Genomic DNA, 5,060 nt, shown 5'->3' with positions numbered 1-5,060 from the left:
ATATATATATATACATATATACACACACACGCACACACACCTAACATTCCACAGTTTAGCTGATGTTTATTATATAAATATGTATTTGTGTGACGTGTGAGCTGACATGGCTGAGAAAAGGAACAGCAGGGGGCGCTCATGAGCTCAGAGAACACACGAGCTGCACGAGAAGAAACAAAAAGTTCCAATTAGCAAGCCAGGTGCAGTGATTCTGGTTCCTGTTTTGTAAAGCTTCAGTTTGTAAAGTTAAAAACAAGTAAAGTGCAACAGAGGTTTATTTTTCTCTCTCTTGCCAAACCTGAATTTTAGAATGGAGGATCATATATTTTATACATTTTTAAGCTCAAACTATTTTCCAAACAGGACTTGGAAGCAGCAGGTGAATAAGAGCCACCTCTGGGCTGTGTGGATGTCCTGAGAAACTTTTTCACCCTGACGTTTTTCATCTTGTGACAGCTGTGGACTCAGATGGGATGCATGGACTTAAAGGTAAGACATAAAAACTTTGTTTTAATGAAATGGCATCAAATGAGCTGCAGTTTGTGTAAAAACGCTGATATGAGAAATGAAACATAACTCATAAATTAATAAGTTGTTCTGTAGGTTCATATATTTGTAAATCTGATTCTGATTAACTGAGTGCCTCACCAACCATGACCCCATAGACATACATAGATCACTAGACTGAGCSCCGCCCATCCCGTCCACTGGTAGGTCTGTGACAGACTGGAGGAGCCAAAATGGCGACCTAAAAGGTCAACAGCTTACAGCCTTCATAGAAATTAATAGATAAACAGCAAGCTGAACTGGATCTGTTTCACAGATTATCTGTCATGTTTTCACAATAAATTAATAGTTATGTTAATTTCATTCAACAATCATGTAAAACAGCAGATTTATACCAGAAAAATATATAATTTATAAGTAACAATGATCTAAACCAGACCTGTAGTCAGCCTGTAGACTTTAGTTAGTTAAAAAATGATGACTTCAGCTAGTATTAAAGTATATTTATTATTTCTTCTTACTGTCATAAAAATAAGAATAATAAATATTTAGCAGTCACTTTCGTAATGTTCTCTGGTTACAGGATGAAACTTGTCTCTATTAGCTAACATCTTAACAGGTCAGGTTCCTCTAACAGAAACCCTGCTTTAGATGGCCCTAAAGGCATCACCTCTACCGGTAACTGTCTTTCTAAAACACTCTGTCTTCAGCTTCTTGTGCTCCATGTTCAGTGTGGTACACACCATGACACCAAACAGCCCTGTGACTACCTGTCAGCTTTTTTTTTTCACTGTGATGCTAACTATTCATCTTATGATTCTATAATATTTAGAAGGAGATTGTTAAAATGTCTTGTAAGGTTTGTTGCTTTAGTTCCCACCCACTAGATGGAGTGATAGCCCAACAACTTCCCAACGAGCCCAACAGACAGAACTCTGGTGTGATTCTAGCAGGCTTGAATTGAAGGGATTGTGTGTAAACGTGTGCAGCAACACTATCCGGTCCGTTCAGAGGAAGGAGTCCAGATGCCGATAGTTATCCATGGAGACCTAATTAGGAGCGATGTCTCTTGAAGGGTACAATGGCATATAAAGTTCCTAACAAGTTCCCACATCTGCTGTGCTCCAAGTCTTCCTGCTTCACTCAGCGTTACCTGAAAAAATAATGATTTCCCAGAGGCACCGTGACACCACAGTCCAGAGTCGTTGGTCCACACCGAGACACAACTTCTGTGTCTCTTCAGATAAATTAACACAGCTGCTTTCCTCACATGAAGGTGATTACACCGAATATCTGAGGCCATGTGTGAGGAAACAGTAAACACTGCAAAAACAATTATGATCATTAAAATAAATGTTTATATTGTTACATTTTGTAATATGGCTTAATGCAGTGTTTAATTACACAGGATGCTCTTTTATTTCATATTAAAATAAAGAAATGACATTTTCTGTGAAAATGCGGTGTAAAAACTGAGAGCTGAATGACTGCTGAAATTAGCCACATAGGTTAAAACTAACTTGTTATGGTTGAAACAAGTCAAGTGGAGGCTAAAACGTGCAAACCAGAAGCTGAAATGAGTAAAACACATGATGTATTGCATAGAAAACCAACAAAAACAAAATAAAAGCATCAGACTAGCTAAAATCTTAACATTATAAACACACAAGATGCAAAAATTAATAATATGATGGTAACATTGACAAAACAGATGCTAAGAGCAATAAAAGTTAGAAAAACTGTAACAAAACATGCTAAATCTAAAATTAGCAAAACAAATGGCAAAGCTAATCAGTCAATCAATCAAACAAACTTTATTTATAAAGCACTATAACATCAGCCACTGCTGAAACAAAGTGCTAAACACATAAAATAAAAGATGAATACAAAAACACAATAAAATCACACAGTTAAATAAGTAAAAGCACCAATACAGTAAAAGTTGAGTAAAATCAAATCTCAGTTGGGTTGAAGGCCAGTGAGAAAAAATGTTTTTAAACGAGTCTTAAAAATGGGCAGTGAAGGGGCCTATTGGACATGCAAGATGACATGCAAATGTTAACAAATATGATGCAAACTTTACAAAGCTAATGTTAGCTAAGCTATTAACAAATAGTTACCTAAGCTATTAGCTAATAATATTAGCAAAGCTGTTGCGGAACGTAGCAAAACAAATGCTAAAGTTGAAAGTGGTGAAACACATGCTAYCACTAGCTAAGCTGTAGCTAAAATGATCAATACAAGTACTATTATTAAATTGTAGCTAAAGTTAGCAAAACAGATGCTAAAGCTGACAGCAGTAAAATGAATAGCAAAGCTTTAGCTAAAAGTGTTAAACAGATGCTAATATAAGCAAAACAGTAACTGAAAGTAGCAAAACAGATGCTAAAGTTAGTAAAACAGTAGCAAGACTGAAGCTAAAGCTAAAATTTGCAAAACATGCTAAATTTGTACGTGGTATAAACAGATGCTAATATTAGCAATGCTACTGAAAATATCAAAACAGATTCTGAAGACAGTAAAACAGTAGGAAAACTGATGCTAAAGCTGAAATTAGCAAAACAGGTGCTAAAGCTGAAAGTGATAAAAAGATGCAAATTTTAGCTAAAATTAGCAAAAAATACGCTAAAGATAAAAGCAAAACTGTAGCCAAAATGCATTAACGCTAACTCAGCGTTTTCACACATTTAGGGCAACAATGTGAGAGTTTGAGCTTCTGAAGCTCCTCAGGAGTGGAACTAAGGGATGAAACAGTTTCCGGAGAAYCTCTGATTCATGTCGGGGATCTGACGGCGGCGGCGGCGGTGGTGTTGGGGCTGAAGGTGCAGCAGCACAAAAGAACTGACAAAACAGACTCMGAGGCAGACCTGTCATCCACACGACTTGAAGAGCTCCTAAAGCTCTTTCTGAGGCGGATGGCTGGAGGCTGGATGCTGAGGGCTGATGTTAAACAGAGCAGCTCGATGGTAAGAACCTGCTCAGAGACGTGCCGTCCTCAAGCAGCTCGTTTTTCACATCACGCCCCCACCCGCTTCTCCTCACAAATGATTACCTCATTTGCTCACAAAGAAAAACGACCCAAATTGAAACTCTGACTGATATCAGAGAAGGGGGCCTCAGGTGGCGGCGCCTGCGTCTTGGTTTATTTACCTGCTTTGTGCTTCTATTGTTGCTGCAGCCGGGCTCAAAGCTCAGAGCTCATCTTTATTTTGGAATAAGACGATGAGATGAAAAATCATCCAGCTAAGAACGTGATTGGCTCTGGGATTGTTTGACTGCTGTGGAACCACTGATATCTGCCAAGGTCACAGGAAGGTGTCCCGCCTGCCGCACTGTAACTGGGTTAAACAACAAAAGACCTAAAAATAGATGGAGCCTGCTCCCTCACAACCAAAATATCCATCAAACTACTGGACAGGCTTCAAGAAAACTTCCAGGAAGTGATATTTGAATCTGATTGTTTGGCTGAAACGACAGGCCAGGTCCTCCGGAGGACCCAGACTACCCGGTCGAGGTGGGCCGGGTCCTTGGTAGACTGGGAAGACCGGGAAAAAAGAGGCTGTGAATTTGGACGGTCTAGCCTCCCCTCCACCCCGGCGTACGTCATGTCACCTAGCAACCATGACGATGCTAAACAGAAACAAAAACAGATCAAAATTAGAAAAATATGGATATATTAGCATTATTAATATCACAAAACTATAAAATTTACTTAAAGGTATCATTTGAAGAACTAATTGACCCGCTGTAGGTGCATGTTTATTTCGCGTTTTTTTATGACAAAAATATTTAAAAACATGTCTTTACAAATGATAAAAGTATTAATTGCAACCGCTAAATTTTTAAAATTTTTATATCGCCATATTTTTTATTTAAAACGTATTCTTTTCTCTCGCTTCGTCCACAATTACTAGCTTAAAAAAAAATCTCCGATCGGGCTGCAATGCATTATGGGATATGCTGGGCCGGGAAGGATCCATCAGACCTGTCCTTCAAATCGGGGAAAAGGAAGGACGTATTTGTCGGCCGCATCGGAGGAGTCTTCAGTTTTGGACGTCCTTCGTCGCGGCGCTGTGACGTATGCAGCCGACGAATTCGACCTTCGGAGGACCCGTCCTGCCGTTTTGGACACAGCCTTTGGAATCGGTCCTGTTCAAGATGGAGGCCAGAACCGACTGAACTTAGAGCAGGAGGTGTCAAACGCATTTTCACCGAGGGCCACATGAGCGTTATGGTTGTCTCGTTGCTGCGACTGAGCTCTGCTAACAAACAATAACTGAGCTCTACCTGGTATTTCCTGCATAGAAACAGTGTTTTAACACGCCCTCCTATAAACACTGAAAAGTACTGAGTACAACTGACTAAACGTGAAATGAATACTACAGAAATACTATTAAGATAAAAAAATAAGAGTTTTACTCACTGATGAGTTGTGGTGAGTAGCGGCCATCTTGAATTCTGAACTCTCCCACTTTCCGACAGGGTTTTATGCCACGATTAGTCGACTAGTCACGATTATGTCAACTATTAAAATAAAAATAGTCGATGTGTTG

At 39.2% G+C, this 5,060-nt stretch overlaps 1 long non-coding RNA gene across 1 annotated transcript in view; it reads left to right on the top strand.

The window, feature by feature from the left end:
* Window positions 1-217: 217 nt before the first annotated feature.
* The window catches only part of LOC106526763 (uncharacterized), a 14,503-nt gene continuing 9,660 nt past the window's right edge, over window positions 218-5,060 (top strand). Inside the window, exon 1 of the long non-coding RNA XR_001311302.1 lies at window positions 218-489. This is a non-coding gene — a long non-coding RNA (uncharacterized LOC106526763). The remainder of the gene's footprint in view (window positions 490-5,060) is intronic.

Source organism: Austrofundulus limnaeus, unplaced genomic scaffold (genome assembly GCF_001266775.1).
Source record: "Austrofundulus limnaeus strain Quisiro unplaced genomic scaffold, Austrofundulus_limnaeus-1.0 Scaffold293, whole genome shotgun sequence".
Taxonomy (NCBI): domain Eukaryota; kingdom Metazoa; phylum Chordata; class Actinopteri; order Cyprinodontiformes; family Rivulidae; genus Austrofundulus; species Austrofundulus limnaeus.
This window is presented reverse-complemented; position numbering and strand designations above follow the sequence as displayed.